This window comes from Mus musculus, chromosome 16 (genome assembly GCF_000001635.26).
Source record: "Mus musculus strain C57BL/6J chromosome 16, GRCm38.p6 C57BL/6J".
Taxonomy (NCBI): Eukaryota; Metazoa; Chordata; class Mammalia; order Rodentia; family Muridae; genus Mus; species Mus musculus.
Window position 1 is genome coordinate 87,124,698 of NC_000082.6, and position 10,666 is coordinate 87,135,363.

At 41.1% G+C, this 10,666-nt stretch overlaps 1 long non-coding RNA gene across 1 annotated transcript; it reads right to left on the reverse strand.

Moving 5' to 3' along the window:
* Nucleotides 1-338: 338 nt before the first annotated feature.
* Nucleotides 339-3,742, reverse strand: Gm32865 (predicted gene, 32865). Its single transcript, NR_153792.1, has 2 exons — nt 3,527-3,742; nt 339-631 (listed from the first exon to the last, which is right to left on the reverse strand). It is a non-coding gene; the product is annotated as a predicted gene, 32865 (long non-coding RNA).
* Between the last annotated feature and the right edge of the window lie 6,924 nt (nt 3,743-10,666).

Genomic DNA, 10,666 nt, shown 5'->3' on the forward strand with positions numbered 1-10,666 from the left:
TAAAAACCATAACAAATTTATATCTGGCATTCAGTGTGTTCAGCACAAAAATTCCATCGAGTTAGAGAACCAGGGAGAAAAATGTACAGCAGATGCACGTCGTTATATAAAACCGAAGCCTACATGCATATCGATTTGATGCAAACTGAATGTGGAGTGTGGGTTTCTTCTCTCACCTAGGGCTTCTGATTAATCAGGGAAGCCCTCTTACATATTTTACACCTGCAAGGTAAAAACTTAGAGACATCTGTCTCTAAGAAACCAGAGTAGGACTTAGTTTAATTATAGTTTGTTCGACTGACTTAGAAAGGAGAAAAAAAAAGCAGATAGTACCAATCTCTTTCCCATAAGATTGTTGGTTTACATTATTTTCATCATACTTTTAGTATTGGAGGAACAAATATATCAAGCCAGTGAGTGTCCTTTTATAAAAGTAGAGAGTGGGCTGAAGAAGACACATGAAGAGTCTTTTGTTTCTTAAGAGCCTCACGCCTGGTGACTAGGCTAGTTAACAAATCTTGGAAAATAGTAACAAGGCTTCTCGATAGAATCCGGGGCTTCCCAAACTTGATATAAATCCATATAAATCCACAGAAAGTCTTCTTACAATACAGATTGTAGTTCAGCATATCTGAAATGGAACCAGAGAATCTGAATTACTAACGAGTTTAGCATTGTAAGATGACCTAAACACGATCTTTATGGTGTCACCTTTTTTATTTATGTCAATAAGCTGTAGTTAAAAGTGGGCTTTCTCCTACCGAATATGGTGACCTAATCCTGTAAGTACCTAGCACTTGGGATGGCCGTGAGTTCAAGGTCACCCTGGGATATACAGTGTGTATCATGACAACCTATTTAAAAATTATAAGATTTGTTTTATCCTAAGCTTCAGTAAAGTAACTTCTTTTAAGCAGAAGTGCATTAGGTAACCTTTCCCAATAACAACAAATGATATTTTTTTTTCAAACTCTCCAAGATGGGCTATGTTCCGTGGAAAGCTGTTTTGGTGCTGGCCAAAACCAAAACAGAGCATGTTTTCATTCTCCGTTATGTCAGAGTTACCAACACCTTTCTACTGTCCTCACAACACAATGGAAATTAAACAAATTTGTTCTTGTAGCACTGGCTTACAAGGAAGAAAGTTATATTTAGAAAATGTCAGAATACCTACTTCTGACTCTTCTAGTATCCGCTGTGCATTTGGGCTTTCCCAATGGCAGTAGTTAACAGTGAGCCAGAATACGTGATGTTTTGGCAACAGATGTCTACTCGATGAATCGGGAGAGGAAGGAGCAGTGGAGCTCGCAGGGGAACTGGGTGGGCTGTGGATGTAGCCCTCACAGGTTTTCTCTTGATAAAGATACTTGATTTCAATCGTCAGAACACCACAAAAGGAAATGTAATCAGAGTACTCATTTCTTCCTATTCATCTGGCTCCTGGCACGACTGCCACTTTGACCCATGTTTAGTAATCCACTGCATTTTGGCAACGGTATCACCTATTCCCAAATATGACGTATTTACACATTAGATGGGGCTATGGAGAGTGGCATCGCTGTGTGAGGAGTTTTGCTCCTAGTGGCTTGAGAAGTTTGTATGAGTCTGTGTGCTGGCAGGTTTCAGATGGGTTTCTTTACAGGTTAGGAGTACCCCTTTCAACCATCAAAAAAGATCCACTCAGGAGCCAGGATGCTCAAGAATACTTCATCTTTGAAGAACACCCCTTACAAATGACAATCCACAGATGAGATTTTTAAATCCTACTACAACAGAAAGGCTTACATTCAAAGCACAGAGAGCTCTTCCCTTGGTCTGTTTATTCTCTAAATCACATTAAGGTTTTATGAGGTAGAGTCTGATCAAGAGAGCTGCTGTATCAGTAGGCTGACAAAGGCTGAGTCTACACAGGTAGCAGGGCACATTCCTGTGTATTAAAAAAGACTAATTCAGTAAGACAAAAAGAAAATACCAAAACCAGACCAGAAAAACATGTAATTCATTTTGTATTGGCCTGTCCCTGGGCACGGGGCGTGTCCTGGAGTATAACTAATATACCTTGAGGGTAGAGAGGTAGGAAGGATCTGGAAGAAGTTGTGTAGGGGGTGGGGGAAGAATGTGATTAAAATAAAATGTATGAAAAAATGTTTTAATTTTTAAAATACTGATGGGATGTTGGAGCATTTTATATTCAGCAGTGAAAATGTTGTCACTTCATTAGCTGAGCCTAGTTTTCAAGATTCTATGTGATTAAAATATATTATGAAAGGCTGTTTATCGTCTCTAGACTGTAATTGCCAGGACCAGATCTATAACTTTTAGAGTTCAAATGTCTCCCTTTTTTTTGTGATAGCACACATTTATGGGGTACACTGTGATGTTTTGATATACCGATAGAATCAAGGATGATTAAATTGAACTAATTAACATATTCATCTCCTCAAATACTTAAATACTTATCAATTTTTGCAAAGAATATTTTTTATTAGATATTTTCTTTATATACATTTCAAATGCTATCCCGAAAGTTCCCTATACCTCACCCAGCCCTGCTCCCCTACCCACCTCCTCCCACTTCTTGGCCCTGGCATTCCCCTGTACTGGGACACATAAAGTTTGCAATACCAAGGGGCCTCTCTTCCCACTGGATCATCTTCCTAGGGTAGATAATCAGCCTCCGCACTCAATGAAGTTCATGGGTTCTGTATAGGCCTTTATCCTCTGACTTCTGTAATCAAGTTATAAAGTTCACTGTGGTCAATATGATAATTATGTGAGAACTTCAAAAGACAGATGCAGTTTTCTAAGGACTGGACACTGTCCCTGAAATAAGCAGCTGCTGCCCACAGATGAGTGCAGCTCTCAGATCTCATTAAGGACGCTTCTTGAATTGACACAGGAGCTCACAACGGGTTGAAGCTCAGAGAATAGGTATCTAGGGAGTAACTCAGTCATAAACAGAACATCTGTATCATAGCCTCCAAACAGGCTCAGGGAACATGACAGGAGAGGAAACTGAAAGATCTAAAAGCTAGAAATCCAGAGGGACTGAAAAGCAGTGTCTTTGAAAGGGCCATGGTACTCATGAAGTCACACAGCTGTGGTTGCCCACATAAGACCTGAAGATCAACCAGATTCACTGTCCACCATACCATGGAGTATGGGAGAGCTTTGTGAATTCCTACAGCCAGCTGAGGCGCTCTTGACAGTTGCTAGGAAACTTAAAGTCTGTTTTCTTCAGGGATGGGGCCCATGGTAGGTTGACTACACTCCAGTCAATAGCCCAACATCCATGCATGTGAGGGCAGCACAAATTGGATCAGTGGAATACTTCAAAAATAGTGGACATGAAGTTGGGAAGGGGTTAGAGTGTGGGGGGGGGCGGTGTTTTGAATCGAAGTAGTTGCGGGGGATGAATGGAAGGGCGGATATGATCAAAATACATTGTATGCACATATGAAAATCTCTATAGATAAATAAAAGTGTTATGGTTTCTTTTTAAAAGAAATTCAGCATTTCCGTTTACCTCACAGAACTTCCTGCTGCCAGCCCCACACTCCAGAGAATACAGGAGGGCGGTAGCAGGAATAACCTACTGTGAAGTTCTGATAGCCACCAGCTTCCTGTGCGGGGCCAATGGGACAGGCTTCAGTTATCTAAGACAATTAATTCATTTGGTGCCAACTCCTGTGGCCGTTAATTGTTCAGCGTTTCCATGTTCAGGAACTCCTCCCCGCGGACTGGCTGCCTGTGACGTCACTGCCATTCTGAATCATGCAAATGAGGATGTCATATCCTCTGACTCAGGGCGCTTTATTTCATTGATTATTTTAAGACTTTCAAACACAGGGTCGGGCTATGGTTAGATCTGACTCCGTTAACACGTCGCGTTTCTTTTTCTCACAGAGCTCCCTTCCCTACTGAAACAGGCTGTCAGGTACGCACAGAGGACCCTTTCATCTGACTTTGAAAGGCGCGCTCATTTACTGGCAGGGAAGTTCTCCTCTTCTATTTGGAGGCCATGATCACCAACCTTGCCAAATTTGGCGAAGCAACAAAAGGCTCATTTCTATGTATATTTTGCTCCTTGTTTTCCCTAAGGAAAGGGCGAGTCAGGATATGCACACACAGCACACCGAACTGAAATAGCCTTCCTTGTTTAAGTAGCTCCGAAACTACTCAGTAAAAGTTCTCCGGGTTTCTGCCTTCAGACCATCAGTTACCAGTATCTTTTATGCACTGGCTAGGTAGCCTTCCTAGAGATCAACTACCTTTGCATGCTTGTATTTTTTTTACTGAAAGGCAGTGTGTATAGATTTCATAAAGCCAGACATTAAGAGTATCAAAGAAATCCCATTATTGCTACACACTAGTTGTGTGACCCTAAGTAATTTACTGAACCTCTCTAAGCCTTGGCTTATCCATGTATAATATGAGCACAGAACAGCACTTGTCTCATGGAGTTAGCTGTGAGGGTTGCTGGGACTCGGTGTCTGTAATGTAGCCATGCCAGCGTGTGGGGTGGACAGCACTGTAGCACTCTGTGCTGATCAACTGCCTGTACTATGTAAGCTCTATGCAAATCAGTCTTTAAATTTAGTTAAGTCTTAGAGAAACATGTGTTGTTTTGCACTTGCAGAACAAGACAGAATAGCACAGAGTTTTATACTGTATTTAAGAGTCATTTACTCAGGTGCCAAGGAAGCTGCGCCCTTGAAATCTCAACATGGCTGTCTCAACAAGACCTGGATAATCCCATCATCAGCTGGCATGCCAATATAGATGTGGCAATCTCATGGGGCCTCACCTCTTGATGAAGAACTGAAAGGGAGTCACAACTGCCAAGAGAGAGACAATTAGCCTTTCCTAGGAATTATATTTTAGTTAAATGAAAAAAAAAAAGACAAGATTTTTTTTTTAAAAATCTCATCTCTTAGTTGATTGTGGGGCTCAAAGTTCTCATCTGTCAAAAAATAATCTGTTTTTCTCTTAGTTTTCTAGTTTCTATGTGGAGTTTCAATGCTACTTCATCAAAACAAACAAAACACTCAGTTCATCGGGTAAAGTCTAGGAGTCATTCTAACTACCAAGAATTGACAACAGTATTAGAATTCGTATGAAATACAGGCAGCAAACACAGACTTTGCTAACAGCACACTGTGACACTGTGTGGAAGGCCTGAGTCTACCCTCTTCATCCGTCAAAGGACAATTTTGATCCACATCGCCTCACGGGGAAGTAGGTACTCCCACATAAACACCCGCTCCTTGGGACAATAGAGGCCTAGCTGTTACTGACTTTCAGGTTCACATCCAATCCCAGGCTCTGAAGATTTTCATCCGGAGCTACACAACAGAACAGGGCTCATGTGTCAACTGAGACCTTGGACGTATAAAAAATGTAGGAGTTTATATTTTGCCTGGATTTACTCTAATTTAAGTATTTAGTAGGTGTGTGAGAGAGAGACAGACAGACAGACAGTTAGATTCAGGGCTGTATATGAAAGCCAGAAGGTAGCATCGGTGAACTCCATTTTACTATCCACCCTTTCCTTTGAGACAAGGTTTCTCTGACATTTTCTCAGGTAGGCTGAAAACCAATAAGCCCCAGCCATTCTCCAGTCTCTGTCCCCCATACAGCTGGGGTTAAAATGCAGAGAAGCAGGGAACCCCTGGGTCTGTAGATGTCGGGATCTGAACTACAGTTCCCATGGTTCCACAGAAACCCCACATGGAATTATACCACAGCCTATCCTACCATGTTGCAGAACGGCCTGCCAGGGTCTCCTTCTGCCCTCTGGGTGCCCAGTCACTGGTGAGCACTGAGCCTGATTTCAAGGATCAAAGCTGATCCAGGTGTGTGGGTTCTAGGATCTCAGCCGGCAGTGAGTCCAGGGAGAAACAGCCTTCTCTGAGGAAAAAAACAAACAAAAACAAACAAACAAAAAAAAAAACAAAACATCAACAACAAAAAAACGCTCTCTTCTCAGTGAAAATGCTCTCTTTTATTGTGAGTAACAAGGGTTTTATCAACCTTGGGGAGTGAGTAGAGGCTTGTGGAATGAGTATAGATTATTAGCTGGTGTCAAAGTGCAGGGAACGCTTCATTTGCATGAAGAGGAGGGGTTTTCATGATTGGCTGGTGCTGAAGTGCAGGGAACTCTTCATTTGCATGAAGAGAGATTCCAAGTACTTGCTGAATGTGTCCTTATAGGGAAAGAGGAAGTGAAACATGTCATTTTGTCACCAGGCTATGTTACTACCTCAAAGATGGCAGAGGTGGGGTGGTACAGGGTTCTTGCATCAGGACATGCAGGCCCAGAGCAAGAAGGGAAAAGTCCTACTCCTGCTGGACGAGATTTTCAGGGTTTCGATACATCTTGATCTCACTCTTGCTCGGGACTGGCTCCCCCACCCCCACCCCCACCCCCACCCCCAACCCCAAACCCAAACCCCAAACCCCACTGCTGCCACACGGCTTTCCCCCACAGGCAGAACTTTACTAAAGAGGCAGGTGCTACTAGAAAAACTTGCAGAAAGACTCGGCCAGCACTGCTCGTGTGCCGTGCTTGTCTATTTTGGTTCTAGACCTTTCCATCAATACTTGGATTACTCATTTCTCTTTCAAAATAGTCCTTCATAATGTATGAATGACAGCCACAATATCCCACCCACAAAGGTCCATTGTTTAGCTTTTATCCTTTACCCATGAAGGACTGCCTTCCGTGCCTGCTCCTGCTGGACCCACTCCAGCTGCGTATGGAAGCGTTTTTCTACACATCTCGCCCTTAAGACAGGGCAGTGTGTTACATTTTTCTCCTTTGTAGAAACAGGAAGTGTTTCATTTTAGTTTGGACTGAACATGAGCCTTGATAAACATGCTCAGAAACCTGATGCTTTCTATGCAACATTAGCAATCTTGACTTCCTTTTGCTCCATTATTTATGATTTGATTTTTCTTCTATTTCATAAAGTTAGCCTCCGAGGATGAGCCGGGTGATTATCATGGAGTACTCCTTGCCACTCTAGTTTGCCCTTCCCCCTACATTCCTGTTATCTGTCAGGTGTGATCTGTTCAAGTTCAGAGAATCAAACGAAAGAAATCTTCTAGGGGAAAGAGCATGCTTTCCTTTTGAAAAAGAAAGTGTTAAATCTATATTACAATAAAAATAACTTCTGATGAATATCATCCCCGTTACGGTTGTGTTGTCTTATTCAATCTCAACTTTGGTGCTCCAGCCAAGCAATCACCCTCTCTTATAATTAGGTCAGAGAATATAACTGTTATTTTTATCCAAATCCCTTGTACAGCATGGCGTGTATTCAGCGTTTCTAAAACCCCATCTCCCCAAATCACTACTGGAATAATTTTGCTAGGGAATATGTGAAAGAAAGCCCACATGTAACAACCAAAATGAAGTTATAAAATATGGCATCATTATTGCCGTATTGTTTTTAACAACTAAAACTATGGGCACTAACTATCTCATTGTTCACGCTCATCCGCTGAGCTGACAGAGGGCTGGGTTGTTCATGTACACATCACTCTGTAAGTCACTTCCCTTCTTTGTCTTCACACTAGATTTCCAGGAAGAACATTCACATCACTCTCTGTGTGTTGGCTGGCTCAGGCTTGCCACGATTTTGTGGAGAGGGTGGCTATGTTTGCTGTGTGTTTATCTGACTCTTCTTTTGACATGAGGGTGAGAACCCCAAGTAATTTTAATTTCTCTTATTTTGATTGGACTTGCTTCTCACACTCTTTCATCTCTATTGATGATTTCATGTTATCACTTGAGTGATTTATGCAACACAATGAATCAAATGGATTAACAGATTGGGTTCAACAGATTTTTTTTATTTAATACAATAGACAGTAATTTCTTTAACATATCAGAAACGATTTTTTTTATTTTATTTCTTTGTGTGTCTGTGTGTGTGTGTGTGTGTGTGTGTGAGTGTGTGTGTGTGAGAGAGAGAGAGAGAGAGAGAGAGAGAGAGAGAGAGAGGAAAGAGAGAGGGAGGGAGAGGGAGAGAGAGAGAGAGGAGAGAGAGAGGGAGGGAGAGGAAGAGAGAGAGAGAGAGAAGAGAGAGAGCGAGGGAGAGGGAGAGAGTGCATTTTTGTACATTTATACAGAGGTCCGATGACAACTTATAGAAGCCTGTTCTTGCCTTCCACCATGTAAGTCACAAAGTTTAAACTCAAGTCATCTCCTGGGCTTAGCAACAAGTGACTTTATCTGATGAACCATCTTCCCACCCCAGAAAAAAGGGGGGGGGGAATTTCATTATTAAACTTAGGTTTCTTTCAAGAAATCTGAAAAAAAAAAATCACGTAATATTGTGCATTGACAGGCAGATAGATACTTTAGAATAAATTAAGGAATTGTTTTCCAGAAAGCCAAACCAGATGAAATCATCATGTGTGAATTCAGAACTGTGAAAAACTAAGATACCCATTTGGCAGTAAGATAGTTTAATGAAACCATGATAGTTAAATTGACAATTGTTATAAAATAAAAGACTCACATTTCTTGCTTTTAGGTCAATAAAATCTATAACAATTAGAAAGAAACTCATTAGGAAAGAAAAAAATAAAACTCATAGGCAGGCGAATGACTAGATTAAAAGCCAATAATGTACTTACTGACCTTTAGAAGGTTAGAGGTCACCATGAACCATTTTATGTCATGTTTTATTTATTTTTGCCTTACTGAAACCTGATTCATACATCTAGAAAGAATAAGAGATGAACTTTGGTGTTAATATGTTCACAATCCCCCTAGAGAAAGGAAATGTAATCATTTACATCAAAGTCCAGTGGTATGATTAATAATGAAGTACCAACAGGACACAACATGTCCACAGGTTAGACTGCCTAGGGGATCAACAGAAGGTACCCAAACAAGAAGAGAAAAATAGGAATGGAAAGACGGGTATAGTGCACAGGGGAAATCTCAAGTGTCATACTGGAAGAGGAGGAGCGAGCTGGAGAGACTCATGAGGGAAGGTCAGATCCTGAGTATATGATTTACAATATAAATGGGGGGATTTCAGTCTGTAGTAAAGACAAAAAAAATATCCAATTTTTATCACTTACCAGTTAGTTTGGGCTTCATGCTAAACCATCCTGAAGCCTTCAGATTTTAAAACAACACTGAGCTTGTTTTTTTTCTTCTGAGGGCAGCTCTGATAGACAGGCATCTCTGTAGCTTCTACTTCACTCTTACATTATCGAAGGCCTGATGTTCAGGTGTCAACTAGACTATCTAGGATGGCTTCATCCACATGCAGCTTTTGGATTTCCTCACAGAGCTGTGGTTTCTTGTTCATGAGAGCTAGAGCATGAGAAAGACAGCTTGGCTTCCCTCGCCTGGTCTCGCTGTTCTAAGAATAGCAAGAGCTCTGAGCAGACAGTGTGCACAGCGCCATCACCACCACGTCTCATCCATCAGACCCGGTGACAAAGCTGTAGCCTAGGCTGAGAGAGAAGGGGAATCACAGGAGTAAGCTCTGTTTTCATGGGGAAAACTATAATGTTTACCTGGCTACCACAAAGAACTAATGCAGAAGATAAGAAAAAGAGGAGACTCTGCACTCACATAGCAATGATGTAATGAGCCCAACTCAAGCAAGCACAGCAATGGAGATAGGGGGGCCATTTTAAGAAGCCTTAATGGTTGAAAAGGTTGTATTTCATAAAGGATCAGAGGAGAAGAAATGCCTACTTTGACCAAAACGGAGATAGAAATAATTAAATATTTGTGTATTTACTGAATTCTCTTAACAGCATAATGTCAAATGATTGCTCCTTGTGCCAGATCCAGGACATTCAAGAAGAATGTAGAGTGTGGATCAACTCAGTTCATTCCATCTTAATTCAATACTCTCAGCTTCAGTGCCAAGTAATGGCCTTGCCCTTATGAAGTTGATATTTCTTCCTTCCTGTCCAAGAATTAAAGTACACAAGGAACCAGATGGTAACAGGAAATAGGAATTGATCAAATGACAAAAATGTACTATAAAAATAATAAAGAGCAGAGAAGTAAAGTCTAGAAAAGTCTAAGCAATCCTTGAGGCAGAGGTAATATCTGAAGACAGTAAGATAGTTACACCAAAATACCTTGTAAATGCTGTAAACTGTATCAGTTTATCTAAGCATGATCTATGTGACTACTCAGCATAACTCACAAGGCCTTGTTTTCAATGATTTATTGTTAGGATAAATGAGAAGAATCGTTGTCCTGATTGTAGTCTGAATGCCCTGATTCAGATGAGGAACACTGATTAAGCTGCTTTACCCATTAATTCTTGGGCTCAGAATTCGAGTTGCTATAAATCTGTCAAAACTTGACCATCTGTGAGCCAACAAGCTACCACAAAAGGTATGGTAGTAGCAGAGCCAGAGGGGATATTAGGAAACTGGCAGAGATGAGGTGAACAGAGCAAAGCAAATCGAGGCTGTGTTGTGCCACCAAAGGCAAGATCCTGTAATAAAACTAAGGCCTAATGAAAATTCACTCAAATTACTCAAGAACAAAGTTAAAAGGAAACTCAGTCCAGGGTATATGGTAAATAGCAATGTTTTAATAAGTGACTAGATACAGATGAATTCAAACTAGGTCATGGGAACGGGCGTTATTAGCCTATCTTTCTTTGAGATCCTT